At 37.3% G+C, this 16,051-nt stretch overlaps 1 long non-coding RNA gene across 1 annotated transcript; it reads left to right on the top strand.

Annotated features, from left to right (window-relative positions):
* The first annotated feature begins 14,926 nt into the window (after nt 1-14,926).
* On the top strand, nt 14,927-15,793 carry LOC127108166 (uncharacterized). Its single transcript, XR_007795973.1, has 3 exons — nt 14,927-15,444; nt 15,553-15,621; nt 15,720-15,793. It is a non-coding gene; the product is annotated as an uncharacterized LOC127108166 (long non-coding RNA).
* The last annotated feature ends 258 nt before the right edge of the window (nt 15,794-16,051 follow it).

Raw genomic sequence — 16,051 nt, forward strand, 5'->3', positions numbered from 1 at the left:
CTTGCTGAAAATGAAGCGGAGATGTCAACTAAAATCCTACGCAGCGGTCGTGGTGGTGAATACAACTCACGAGAATTTGTAGATTTTTGTGAGACACATGGAATCCAGAAGCAGCTTACAACAACTTACACACCACAACAAAATGGCGTCTCAAAAAGGAAGAATAGAACCATAATGAATATGGTTCAAACAATGTTGAAGATGAGCGGGATGCCAAAAAGTTTTTGGCCAGAGGCTGTAACCTGGAGCATTCACTTGCTGAACAGAAGTCCCACATTTGCTGTCAAGAATATGACACCCGAAGAAGCATAGAATGGACACAAGCCAAATATTGAGCATTTCAAATTTTTTGGCTGTATCGCATATGCTCATGTTCCGGACCAGAAACGAAGAAAGCTTGATGACAAAGGAGAAAAATGCACATTTCTTGGTGTAAGTAACCAATCAAAAGCCTATAAGTTGTACAAGCCATCCACCAAGAAAATTATCATCAGTCGAGATGTGAATTTTGACGAAAGCAAGTTCTGGCCATGGAGTGATGACAACATTGAGCAGAAAGTCCAAGTTGATTTTGATGGAGAAGGAGAAAAAAGTGAGCAACCAAGTCAGATTACTTCCACTGATTCTCCAAATTCTGATGTGAGTGCTGTTAGACTATGGCACAGATCTAGAAGGGGGGGGGGGTTGAATAGATCCCAATTAAAAACTTGAGTCGGCGCTCCCAATTTAAAAGAAAATTGGTTTTGAAAATTTATTTTAAGTGCGGAAGCGGCCGAGGAAAATTTTAGTCTAAAACGAACCGTTATTGGAAAACCGGATATGCGTTAAGCTAATGGATTAGTGAAGCTTAAAGTGCCTCAAGTTTCCTTTCGGATTGTTGAATTTTATGTTCCAAATGTGAAATTTTTTTCTTATTTGAGACAAGCCTTTTAAAGGCCTCTTTCGCTTCACAGTGTAAAGTATCAAAAGCATTTTGCAATTCATGATGAGACATACTGGAGGATTTTTCATATTTAGCATGTCGTACCTGTTTCTTTTTGTTCTTTTGATGAGCAGAGAGACATAGGTTTGCATTTTCATCTTCATCACTAGAGCTTTCATCATCGGAGGAGTCGCTATCGCTTTCCCAAGCTATGTATACCCTCCTTGGCTTTGATGGTTTCTTATGTGATTTGTATGATTCTTTTTCTTTTGTCTTCTTGTTCATTGGACAGTCCGGTTTGTAGTGACCCGACTTTCCACACTTATAGCACGACCCTCTAGTTATTTTTCCTTTTGAGTCATCATTTTTAGAGTACCTAGATTGCTTCCGGAAGTTTACCAAGTTCTTCTCGGAATGTTGGATGTCGTTCTTTCTCACGTAACGGTTGTAGCGTTTAACAAACAACCCCATATCTTCACTTTTGTCCTCTTCTTCTTCGTCACTCGATGAATAATCACTTTGCTCTTTTGCTTGAGACTTTGAGGAAGAAGTCTTTAGAGCTATTGATTTCTTTTCACTCACCTTTGCTTTGTCCTTCTTATCTTTCTTTTCATGTTGTTCCAGGCTCAAGAGAACTTGTTCGTGCTCTTGTAGTTTACCAAACAATGTTGTCAAGTCCAATGTGGTAAGATCATTTGCCTCTTTGATGGCGGTCACTTTTGGCTGCCATTCCCTGTTAAGACATCTTAAGATCTTATTAGTAGCAATATCATTGGAAACAGGCCTACCAAGTGAATGTAATCGATTGATGAGATGAGTGAATCTCTTTTGCATGTCAGCAATGGTTTCCCCTTGCTCCATGAAAAAGAGATCAAACTCTTGTGTTAGTGTATTGATTCTAGCCAATTTAACATCATTCGTCCCCTCATGGGCAATTTGTAGTGAATCCCACATAGCCTTAGCAGTAGGACAATGGGATACACGATAGTATTCATCTACACCTAATGAGGAGATTAGGATATTTTTGGCTTTCCAATCATAATTGTATTTCTTTTCATCATCATCGGTCCATTGTGCTTCGGGCTTAGGCACTACTTCGTTGTTCTCATTGGTCATGGTTATTTGAATTGGACCATTGAGAATAACATTCCATATTTTTCTATCTATGGAATTTATGTGCACTCGCATACAGTCTTTCCAATAACTATAATTTTCACCATTGAAAACGGGAGCTCTATTATAAGCCCCTTTAGGTTCGTTAGCCATTTTCTATCAAAGTTGTATTTTGAAGCACAGAGTGAACCGGAGCTCCTGATACCACTTGTTAGACTATGGCACGGATCTAGAAGGGGGGGGGGGGTTGAATAGATCCCAATTAAAAACTTGAGTCGGCGCTGCCAATTTAAAAGAAAATTGGTTTTGAAAAATTGTTTTAAGTGCGGAAGCGGCCGAGGAAAATTTTAGTCTAAAACGAACCGTTATTGGAAAACCGGATATGCGTTAAGCTAATGGATTAGTGATAAAGTGAAATACAAATCACTACACTATTTGCACACTCAATGATATATTTCACTAACTAGCAAGCCTAGTTCCAATGATCCAAAATACCAAATTAAACTGGATGTAGACTTAAGACAACTTTGGCTTATGCAAATTAACAAACACTTGGTGTGCATAAACACTCCAAGTGATATTTGAGTTAAGTAAGTAATTCAAATTTATCTAGTACAATATACTATTGTACTTTGGATTCAAACAACAGTCTTAATCTCTTACTCAACTTATATCAACGTTTGGTAAAATTGCTTAAACTAAAATCACTTAATTTTTAAGCTGAAAAATACTTATGCAGAAAATTAAAGAAGACAGAGATTTGATGAGGCAGTTCCCCCGCCGTCCTCGCTTCGGGGTACGTCTGCCCTCAATTCTAAACTTAGAATTGAGATGATTTAATTAGATATCACCTGTGAAATTTAACCGTTTATACAAGGATTGCAGAGCAAGTAAACAACAAAACTCTTAAGGTGTTGAATGCTGCTTCCTATCCTTGTTCCTTGATTCAAGATGAATCAAGACCTTCGATCGTTGTTGCTAGACCTCCGATTCCAGCCCCTTTGCTGAAGAATCTTCCGTTCTTCAAACCCTCGGCCCGGCTGATCTCAAACACAACGAATCGAACCCGAATCCTTCACTTCAATATCACCGAATCCGCTACTAGACTGAAGAAGACTTCCTCTTCTCAATCACCTTCGCTCAGCTGAATATTGATGAAGCAATTCGTCCAAAACCCCCCAAACACAAACCGGTATTGGAGGACAAAACCCTAATGGTTTTATTCAAGAAAGAACCTGCCACAAGCTTCAACCCGAACCGGATTCTCCAATCACAGCTTCGAACCTTATCACCTTTAACCGAACACGAAGCACATCAAAAATGGTTGTGTATAGTTGATGTGTTGTGAGATGTTGAAGAAGAAGATGATGAATCTTGGACACCTATTTCACTCTTTCTTGTTTCCTTGAACACTTGAATTCAAATTGACAAATGTTAGTTGATAAAAGTGATTTTACTTCTATTTATAGTAACAACTTACCAACCAAAAATAACAGCTTTTCAAACAGTGGAAAATACTCAGAAAACTGAGTTTACGCCCGAGCGGTCGACCATAGGTCGGCGTGCACTGACCCGTGGGGAATGCGCTGACCCCTATGGTCGACTCAAAGGTTTCATGCGCTGACCCGTGGATAGCATCACTATGCCATGCGCCGACCTGTGGTCGACTCAAGGGATTTATGCGCTGACCGATGAGCTATACGCCGACCTTTATGGTCGACTCAAGCAAGTATGCGCTGACCAATCTCCAGTTTGTCTGAGTTATGCGCTGACCCGTGGCTCATGCGCTGACCCTTGCGGTCGACTCAAAGCCTCCATGCGCTGACCTATGCGGTCGACTCAAAGCCTCCATGCGCTGACCTATGCGGTCGACTCAAAGCCTCCATGCGCTGACCTATGGTCGACTCAAGCCCTGCAAATCTGCAAAAATTCAAATTTTTGGTTTTTGTGGTTTTCATGCATTTTGTCATGACCACATCTTGTCCACATATGTTTTTAAGAATTATAACAGATTTAGATAATCATAGGAAAGGATACGATAGGTGATGTGTTGCATTTGTTTGTAGACGTGGAATCGACAATGCCGATTCATCTATGATGGTCATTTGTCATCATCGAAACTTGCGATCGTATGTTGTCTGACACTTTGCCCTTACATACTCCCCCTTTTTGATGATGACAACCCGTGCACAGCCAAAGAGACAAACAACATGCAGTATTTACACACATTGTGCACACTCCCCCTTTCTTTTGTAATCTAACGTTATCTGCAAAACCGACTGTTAATTGTGGCGAACATTTTGGCTGCTTGTACTCTTCTCCCCCTTTGACAACATCAAAAAGAGACAAGGAACAATTATTCAACATAACATAAAAAATTTCACAGGAAATAACACAAACAGATAATAATATCACACCAATATCATTACTGAATGATAATCATTAATTAAAAGAACATTAATCATTAAAATAGATTGTGCACAAACAAGCATAACAGAGAAATGAATACAATCAAACAACAAGCAAAGATTTCAGTTTTACATTTTTCTGCACATACGTTGACAAGTTTGATGCATAGTTAGAATGTCATACGACAATAAACATCCAAAGAGATACATCAGGCATATATATACAATATCATTATATGGTATAACTATGTTAATCATGAAACTTTGCAGAAAGAGAGAGAGAAGGGAACAGTATCACCTTGATGCCGAAGTAACTTGATGAACAATAAACTTGTGCTTGCAACAACATCAACTTGTTAAAAGTACAAGATTATAGTCTTAAATGGAATAAGGTAAAACAGCAGATTATAGTGCCCGTTCCGAAATATCGAGAATACCAAGTTCTCGGCGGATATGAAAGAAAGGTTCAGTTGCTAGCGGCTTTGTGAAAATGTTCGCTAGTTGATTTTCAGTATTAACAGGTTCAAAAACAATGTCACCTTTCTCTACATGATCCCGAAGAAAGTGGTGTCGAATTTCGATATGTTTCGTACGTGAATGCAGCACAGGGTTCTTGGTGAGGTTAATGGCACTTGTATTGTCACAAAAAATGGTAATACGTTCAAGTTTGAGGTTAAAGTCCAATAGTTGTTGCTTAATCCATAGGATTTGAGCACAACAGCTACCGGCGGCAACGTATTCCGCTTCGGCGGTTGACAAAGCAACTGAAACCTGTTTCTTGCTATGCCAACTGACCAAAGAGTTTGAAAATAAGTGACAAGTGCCACTGGTGCTTTTCCTATCCGATTTGCAACCGGCAAAGTCGGAATCGGAGAAACCTACCAATGAACAATCATTACCTTTGGAATACCATAGTCCATACTTCGGAGTACCGGATAGGTATCGAAGTATTCGTTTGACGGCTTTTAAATGGTATTCCTTGGGACATGATTGATATCTTGCGCACATGCATACACTAAACATAATATCGGGACGAGAAGCAGTAAGATAAAGGAGTGAACCAATCATACCTCTATACCGTTTTACATCTACTTCCTTACCGTCTTCATCTTTGTTCAGGTTTGTACAAGTAGGCATTAGAGTGTCTATGGCCTTAGCTTTTGCCATGTCAAATCTCTTGATAAGGTCCAAACAGTACTTTGTCTGGCTCACGAAAGTTCCTTCTTTGAGCTGTTTAATTTGCAGACCGAGAAAGTATGTGAGCTCCCCCATCATACTCATCTCGAATTCGCCCTGCATAAGGTCAGAAAACTCTCTCACAAGATTCATGTTAGTAGACCCAAATATGATATCATCTACATAAATTTGCACTAATATCAAGTGCTTTCCTTGACGTTTAATGAAGAGGGTTGTGTCAACCTTTCCTCTTGAGTATTCTTGATCGAGTAAGAATTTGCTTAGTCTCTCATACCAAGCTCTAGGAGCTTGTTTGAGGCCATACAAAGCCCTTTTTAGTTTATAAACATGATCAGGATACTCATGGGATTCGAAACCCGGAGGTTGTGCGACATAAACCTCTTCATTTATGTGACCGTTAAGGAACGCACTCTTGACATCCATTTGGAATAGCTTAAAGTCTTTCGCACAGGCGAAAGCAAGGAGAAGGCGTATAGCCTCGAGTCGGGCAACCGACGCATAAGTTTCCTCATAGTCGATGCCTTCCTCTTGGTTATACCCTTGCGCGACTAAACGCGCCTTATTACGGATTATTACCCCGTTTTCGTCCAGCTTGTTCCTAAACACCCATCGGGTGCCGATTACTCGATGATCTCGCGGAGGAGGGACAAGGTCCCAAACCTCATTTCTGGTGAACTGATTAAGTTCCTCCTGCATTGATAAAAACCAGTGTTCATCGAGTAGGGCTTCTTTAGGGTTTTTAGGTTCCATCTGCGAAACGAAAGCGAAGTGATAACAGAAATTACTTAGCTTAGATCGAGTTGTTACACCCTTTGAGATATCTCCGAGAATGTTGTCGATTGGATGGTCTTTGGAAGACTTCCAAGCTTGAGGGAGATCATCGTTTGAAGGCGGATGAGCTGCCTCGGTTTCCTCATGATGTACATCTTTATCCTTCTCAATTTTGACTTTGTCGGGTTGATCAATCCCCGGCTCGCAACCTTTGAGTATGTCTTCAGTAGATGTACCTTTACCAAGAATTGCTCCACGGTTGTTGTCGCCATAAGTTACATATCCCTTCTTCTTAGCCACGAAGTCAATGAAGAGAGATATGTCTCCTGACATGTGCCTTGAGCATCCACTGTCGAGAACCCATCTTCTCTCGGTAGTCTCGAGGCATTGTACCTATGGCAATATAATTAACAAGAGAAGGTACCCAATGGCTTATTGGGTCCTGAATGGTGAGGAACGAAATGGTTGCATTTGGGCATCCATTGATAAATGCCTTTAGGAACTAAAAATCTCCTAAATCTACATTTAGCAATGGAGTGGCCTTTCTTGCAACAATAGAGACAAGAGAAATTTACATTTAGATTGCTTTTGCTATCTTCATCCTTTATAACATATTTATATTTTTGATATGGATTAACCATACTTTTTCGAAAGTTTGATTTGTCGATAGCAAAAGTAATCTTGGGCTCAAGAGCCTTGTCAAGTTTGGCCTTTAGGTTTCTTACTTCACCTTGCGAAATGTAACAAGTATCACACCCAAAGTTCATCATTCTACTTCTAAGGTCCTCATAACTTGTTTTTGTGCTTTCCACTATAGAAGCTTTAAGTGCCTCAAGTTTCCTTTCGGATTGTTGAATTTTATGTTCCAAATGTGAAATTTTTTTCTTATTTGAGGCAAGCCTTTTAAAGGTCTCTTTCGCTTCATAGTGTAAAGTATCAAAAGCATTTTGCAATTCATGATGAGACATACTGGAGGATTTTTCATATTTAGCATGTCGTACCTGTTTCTTTTTGTTCTTTTGATGAGCAGAGAGACATAGGTTTGCATTTTCATCTTCATCACTAGAGCTTTCATCATCGGAGGAGTCGCTATCGCTTTCCCAAGCTATGTATGCCCTCCTTGGCTTTGATGGTTTCTTGTGTGATTTGTATGATTCTTTTTCTTTTGTCTTCTAGTTCATTGGACAGTCCGGTTTGTAGTGACCCGACTTTCCACACTTATAGCACGACCCTCTAGTTATTTTTCCTTTTGAGTCATCATTTTTAGAGTACCTAGATTGCTTCCGGAAGTTTACCAAGTTCTTCTCGGAATGTTGGATGCCGTTCTTTCTCACGTAACGGTTGTAGCGTTTAACAAACAGCCCCATATCTTCACTTTTGTCCTCTTCTTCTTCGTCACTCGATGAATAATCACTTTGCTCTTTTGCTTGAGACTTTGAGGAAGAAGTCTTTAGAGCTATTGATTTCTTTTCACTCACCTTTGCTTTGTCCTTCTTATCTTTCTTTTCATGTTGTTCCAGGCTCAAGAGAACTTGTTCGTGCTCTTGTAGTTTACCAAACAATGTTGTCAAGTCCAATGTGGTAAGATCATTTGCCTCTTTGATGGCAGTCACTTTCGGCTGCCATTCCCTGTTAAGACATCTTAAGATCTTATTAGTAGCAATATCATTGGAAACAGGCCTACCAAGTGAATGTAATCGATTGATGAGATGAGTGAATCTCTTTTGCATGTCAGCAATGGTTTCCCCTTGCTCCATGAAAAAGAGATCAAACTCTTGTGTTAGTGTATTGATTCTAGCCAATTTAACATCATTCGTCCCCTCATGGGCAATTTGTAGTGAATCCCACATAGCCTTAGCAGTAGGACAATGGGATACACGATAGTATTCATCTACACCTAATGAGGAGATTAGGATATTTTTGGCTTTCCAATCATAATTGTATTTCTTTTCATCATCATCGGTCCATTGTGCTTCGGGCTTAGGCACTACTTCGTTGTTCTCATTGATCATGGTTATTTGAATTGGACCATTGAGAATAACATTCCATATTTTTCTATCTATGGAATTTATGTGCACCCGCATACAGTCTTTCCAATAACTATAATTTTCACCATTGAAAACGGGAGCTCTATTATAAGCCCATTTAGGTTCGTTAGCCATTTTCTATCAAAGTTGTATTTTGAAGCACGGAGTGAACCGGAGCTCCTGATACCACTTGTTAGACTATGGCACGGATCTAGAAGGGGGGGGGGGGGGGTTGAATAGATCCCAATTAAAAACTTGAGTCGGCGCTGCCAATTTAAAAGAAAATTGGTTTTGAAAAATTGTTTTAAGTGCGGAAGCGGCCGAGGAAAATTTTAGTCTAAAACGAACCGTTATTGGAAAACCGGATATGCGTTAAGCTAATGGATTAGTGATAAAGTGAAATACAAATCACTACACTATTTGCACACTCAATGATATATTTCACTAACTAGCAAGCCTAGTTCCAATGATCCAAAATACCAAATTAAACTGGATGTAGACTTAAGACAACTTTGGCTTATGCAAATTAACAAACACCTGGTGTGCATAAACACTCCAAGTGATATTTGAGTTAAGTAAGTAATTCAAATTTATCTAGTACAATATACTATTGTACTTTGGATTCAAACAACAGTCTTAATCTCTTACTCAACTTATATCAACGTTTGGTAAAATTGCTTAAACTAAAATCACTTAATTTTTAAGCTGAAAAATACTTATGCAGAAAATTAAAGAAGACAGAGATTTGATGAGGCAGTTCCCCCGCCGTCCTCGCTTCGGGGTACGTCTGCCCTCAATTCTAAACTTAGAATTGAGATGATTTAATTAGATATCACCTGTGAAATTTAACCGTTTATACAAGGATTGCAGAGCAAGTAAACAACAAAACTCTTAAGGTGTTGAATGCTGCTTCCTATCCTTGTTCCTTGATTCAAGATGAATCAAGACCTTCGATCGTTGTTGCTAGACCTCCGATTCCAGCCCCTTTGCTGAAGAATCTTCCGTTCTTCAAACCCTCGGCCCGGCTGATCTCAAACACAACGAATCGAACCCGAATCCTTCACTTCAATATCACCGAATCCGCTACTAGACTGAAGAAGACTTCCTCTTCTCAATCACCTTCGCTCAGCTGAATATTGATGAAGCAATTCGTCCAAAAACCCCCAAACACAAACCGGTATTGGAGGACAAAACCCTAATGGTTTTATTCAAGAAAGAACCTGCCACAAGCTTCAACCCGAACCGGATTCTCCAATCACAGCTTCGAACCTTATCACCTTTAACCGAACACGAAGCACATCAAAAATGGTTGTGTATAGTTGATGTGTTGTGAGATGTTGAAGATGAAGATGATGAATCTTGGACACCTATTTCACTCTTTCTTGTTTCCTTGAACACTTGAATTCAAATTGACAAATGTTAGTTGATAAAAGTGATTTTACTTCTATTTATAGTAACAGCTTACCAACCAAAAATAACAGCTTTTCAAACAGTGGAAAATACTCAGAAAACTGAGTTTACGCCTGAGCGGTCGACCATAGGTCGGCGTGCACTGACCCGTGGGGAATGCGCTGACCCCTATGGTCGACTCAAAGGTTTCATGCGCTGACCCGTGGATAGCATCACTATGCCATGCGCCGACCTGTGGTCGACTCAAGGGATTTATGCGCTGACCCGTGAGCTATGCGCCGACCTTTATAGTCGACTCAAGCAAGTATGCGCTGACCAATCTCCAGTTTGTCTGAGTTATGCGCTGACCCGTGGCTCATGCGCTGACCCTTGCGGTCGACTCAAAGCCTTCATGCGCTGACCTATGCGGTCGACTCAAAGCCTCCATGCGCTGACCTATGGTCGACTCAAGCCCTGCAAATCTGCAAAAATTCAAAATTTTGGTTTTTGTGGTTTTCATGCATTTTGTCATGACCACATCTTGTCCACATATGTTTTTAAGAATTATAACAGATTTAGATAATCATAGGAAAGGATACGATAGGTGATGTGTTGCATTTGTTTGTAGACGTGGAATCGACAATGCCGATTCATCTATGATGGTCATTTGTCATCATCGAAACTTGCGATTGTATGTTGTCTGACACTTTGCCCTTACAAGTGCATATTGCGAAATTGAAGAAACTAAGAGCGAACTCAACGTAATAGAAGAAGGCCTGCATGGATGTCCGACTTTGAGGTAACTGGCATCACCGAGGATTCACAAATTCATTTTTCACTATTTGCAGATTGTGATCCTGTAGATTTTGAAGATGCTGTCAAAGAGCCTAAATGGCAAAAAGCTATGGATGTTGAAATTGAGTCTATTGAAAGAAATAATACTTGGGAGCTGACAGAACTTCCAAGTGGACAAAAAACCATTGGTGTTAAGTGGGTTTTCAAAACAAAGTTGAAAGGAAATGGCGAAGTCGATAAATACAAGGCACGATTGGTCACAAAAGGTTACAAGCAAGAGTATGGTGTCAATTATAAAGAGGTTTTCGCTCCTATTGCACGTCATGATACAATCAGGTTGGTGATTTCTTTGGCCGCTCAACATTCATGGCCTATTTACCAATTGGATGTAAAATCTGCGTTTCTCCACGGCGAGCTAGAAGAATAGGTATTTATTGATCAACCTCCTGAATATGTAAAATTTGGAAGTGAGAACAAAGTTTACAAATTAAAAAAGACACTATATGGACTAAAACAAGCTCCAAGAGCTTGGTATAGTCGTATTGATGCTTATTTTTCAAAGGAGGGTTTTAAAAAATGTCCATATGAACATACATTGTTTTCAAAGTTTGGATATGGGGCAAAGATGATTATTGCCTGCTTATATGTGGATGATTTAATTTATACTAGAAATGATAATGCCGGAGCAATAGTGATTTATTGTGATAATGACTCTACCATCAAACTCTCTAAAAATCCTGTTTTATATGGAAGAACCAAGCACATAGATGTGAGGTTTCATTTTCTAAGGGATTACACAAAGGAAGGTATAATCGATATCTTCTACTGCAGGAGTGAAGATCAAATTGCAGATATAATGACAAAGCCACTGAAGCTGCCTAATTTTTTGAAGCTCAGAAAGTTACTTGGAGTCTGCACACTAAATGAGACTTAGTGAACTGAAGCCGAAGGGTTTAAGTTCAAGGGAGGGATTGTTAGTTAATTTAATTATTTGTTTTTTAATATGTTTAAAAGACTTAGTCTTTACAGGTGTTGTTAGTCCTGTTAGTTTGTTTAGTGGGTGGCTAGTTTTTAGGAATTTTAAGTTCGTGGCTTTGTTGAATTGTTCTGCTGTACTGACTATTTATAAGGCTATCTATTTTCAATAAAACTTCACTCTCTCCAATTCAGTTATCAATATCTATTAGGGAAAACAGGTGACACGATTTCATGTACAATGTTTAAAGTAGAAAATTGTTCCAATCAACCTTTGCAATTTCAATCACATGACCAGACTAATTACAATAGATTTTATTTTTTACAAGTTGACATTGTGATACTGGCATAGCCAGGCTAACTACACAATGACCCACATAGAGTAATCTTTTTAATAGTAGTATTTTTTTTAAGTTTTGAATTATAAATACCAACAGTTAATCCAGAAATCTAAATAAAATGACGTTGGATTGAGACGGTATCTTACTCTCATTTAATTTTTGGAGTAATATTTGAGCTATTCCACCCACCCTTAATTATATTCATGTGTACATGATAGATCCTATTGCAGATGCATATGGCATCTTATTCATGTGATCCCTTTCTTCCTTAGTTGAAGGGGATTGTGTTTTTGATAGACACAGGTCATGTTGCATAGGTATGAATCTTTTCTTGGAATCATGCATATTAAAGCGTCTCAGCACTTTGTCTATGTATGTACTCTGACTTAGGCCAAGCAGTTTTTATGATATATCTCTATAGATCCTGATTCCTAATATATATAGGCTGCTCCACCTAGGTCCTTTATAGAAAAGCATTTCCCCAACCAAGTCTTTACTTGTTGCAGGGTAGGAACATCGTTTCCAATGAGTAATATGTCATCTACATAGAATGCCAGGAAGACGATCATGCTCCCACTAACCTTCTTGTAGACACAAGGCTCATCTTCATTCTTGATGAATCCATATTATTTTACTGTTTCATCAAAACGAAGATTCCAACTTCTAGAAGCTTGCTTCAATCCATAGATTTATCTCTATAACTTGCATATCTTTTGGACTTCTTATGGTATGTTAAATCCTTCAGGTTGTGTCATGTACACATCCTCAAGAAGATTCCCATTAAGGAAATTAGTTTTGACATCCATCTGTCACATTTCATAATCATGATATGCAACAATAACAAGTAAAATCCGAACAGATTTAAGCATAGCAACTGGTGAAAAAGTTTCATCATAGTTAACCCCATGAGTTTGTTTATATCCTTTTGCAACCAGTCTTGTCTTATAGGTATGTACCTTACCATCCATGTCAGCCTTCTTTTTGAAGACCCACTTGCATCCTATAGGGTTAACTCCTACAGGAGGCTCTACCATCCAAACCTGGTTTGTGTACATGGAATCCATTTCAGATTTCATGGCTTCTAGCCACTTCTTAGACTCAGGACCAGTTATGGCTCCTTGGTAGGTCACATGCTCATCTTGATCCATGAGTAATACATCATCTTGATCAATTATGAGATATCCATATCTCTCAGGTAGGTGACATATCCTACTTGACCTACGCTGGTCTTGTTCTATTTGAGTAGGTTGCTCTTCCATAACTACTTGTGTTTCCTACTCTAATTCCTCCATCGGTGTATCCATGCTTTGTGAAAATAATTAAAGTTACTAGCATTAACATCAAAATAGTTAAAGTTCAACATCCTAAATGATTAACAAAATAATAAATATTCAAGAGTCTAAAATTAAAGCGACCAAGTATAAACGAATCAAAGTCATCACTAATCAAATTATAAAAAAGAGCCAAGAATATTGTTCAAATATTTTCCACAATTAAAAAAAAAAGTCTTGACTTCGACATTTATATCTTCAACCAAATTCCAATGATAAAAATATAAATGTTAGTTCATATATCAATTCATTAAGAGACCTAATAATACAAATATATATCAATTCATTAAGAGACCTAAAAAATAAAAGTATCTAGTAGTTAGTGGTAAAATTTATGGATTGAGTGATTTGATTGAGTCCAAATTTATCCAAAAACCAATTATTTTAAACAGTTTTTCATTTTCGAAAATCATATTAACCCACTTACCCATTCCATCCCACTATTTTGGATTGGTTTGAGTCAATTTAAATGCATTTGTTGGGTTTACCTAAACCAGACACACCCCTAGACACAACACAAGTTTCTAATCAAAGTCTTACAATAAAGCGTCTTAAAAATATTTTTTATGGTAAAATTTTCATTTCTTGTTTATCACTAGTAACTCTTCTTTTCCCTGTTCTAATACTTCTTTGTGTCTGAATGTGGATTTTTTTATTGATATTAATATTAATCCTTTCATTATCATCCTTGCCACTAACATTGGCATAATCAGTATATCTCAAGTCATCAGCCAACATAGAATCATAATCGCTTAAGTAGATTGTAGACATGGTTTTGAAAATGTTATCATAAACTCAAACAACTATGATTTAAAAAAAGATTGAAGTGAAGGTGAATAATATTGCAGCATGTTATTGGAGAAGTCTTGTTGGTGCTAGTGAAGCTTTGTTGGCAAGATAAGGATTGGAGAATTAACACTTGAAACTCAAATTGCATTATTATACAGTCATGAGAAAATGAGTGCCCAAATTCAAGCTCCAACAAAACAACTAGAAATTTAAACCATGGCATCGCAACCAATACAATACAAATGACCAGTGTGTCCGTGAAGATCAAGAAGAAGAGGTCAACCGTAAAATCCTCATATTTTTATATACAATATATTTATTATTTTAGTAAGTTTTATTATTTATTGATATTTTAATTATCTATGTATATTATCATATTTTAATTATTTATTTTATGAATAACTATTTTGATAAATTAGTAATATTATGATTAACATTAATTATTTATGTACACGCTGTGTCATCGTAGTTTTACATATATAACTCTATTATTTAATAATTAACATTAGTCTCAATATTATATTTGTTATTTTATTATTTTTTAAGTTTATAAATACGATAGCACTTAAATAAGAGTATTTTAATAAATAATATTTTAATTATAAGTGAATAAAATATATTAATGAATTTGTATGAAGTTTAATTAAAATATATGTTAAAAGTAAAAGGGTGGAAGTTACTAAATATATGGGAAAATTTCATGAGTCAATTAATTAACAAACAAATAAAAAAAAGGAGAAAAAAATAAAAACAAAAACCTAATTAAATATAGATTTAGTAATCTATAATTTTTTTTTTACACAAAAAACCAATATTATATTAAATAATGATCTTATCTTATATTAGGCTCAACATTATCTTGTATGGTTTCAGGTCCATTATCATGATCCGGTATCAAAACCTTACGAGCTAACTTGTGCGCCATCATATTTTCACTTATGGGAACATAACGAACCCTAGTCGAGACCAACATCTCACACCACTATTTGAATCTCATAATCAAACCTCCGATTATGTTCCTCAAAATTCTGAAAACATCATCGTTAAAGCTAGTCACCAGATTCTCATAATCTGTGTTAAAAATAACTTTTATCATCCCTTCCACATTTACTTTTTCTACCGCTTTAATCATAGCTATAACTTTGGCTTCTATGGGATTGTTGCTACCATTCATACTTAGATTAATTTGATCTATGATTTCCCCTTCTTCATTTTTGAAAATATCTCCAAGCCCCAATTTCCCTTGATTTATCAAGCTAGGCATCCGTGTAACACAATATCCATCCTTTCTCTTTGGTACAATGCGTCTTTGCATCAACCTTATCGTTGATGGCTTTATCAGCGTTGTTCTGGTGTCGGTAAATGGTTGTTTCTTTGATTTTTAAGGTACCTGGCTTTTTCATGTTAAGAAATATTTTATCTTTGTAGCTCATGTTATTGTTCTTCTCTTTTCCCCCCATTCTTCGAGTTATTGGACATGTTCTTTTGTAATAGTTGTATCTCACAGCCAATGGTAGCCACTCCAGATTTCGATCCTGATCCCTTTGGCAACTCCATTTTCTGGTAATTATCGTAGTTAGAATCATTGTTATGAAGAATCATTTTCCCTTTTTTTTCGTAGATATCTTTTTGATTATTTTCCTTTTTTATATTTCTAACAGGTAGATTGATGTTTTGGAAACAATTATGGGTCCGTTTATTCCTAATATCAGGTATCCGCTTCTCATTGGTCTTATTTCTGATGTTGTTTTTAAAACTAGTAAGTTTAACAGACATGGATTTTTATGTAGATCCTTTTCCATTTTATCCTTGCTGTTGATGCTATGAAGGTTATAACACTCTAAAACCCTTGCTCGAAATTATAAGGAATAAGCAATTATAAACAATTATTTCATATAGGGTGTCACACAATCTCCACAAACAATCTACTTTGTAATACCTATTAAAATAAGACACTTAATTCAAAATACCTGTCATCACATGCCCGCCTTTA

Source organism: Lathyrus oleraceus, chromosome 7 (assembly GCF_024323335.1).
Source record: "Lathyrus oleraceus cultivar Zhongwan6 chromosome 7, CAAS_Psat_ZW6_1.0, whole genome shotgun sequence".
NCBI lineage: Eukaryota > Viridiplantae > Streptophyta > Magnoliopsida > Fabales > Fabaceae > Lathyrus > Lathyrus oleraceus.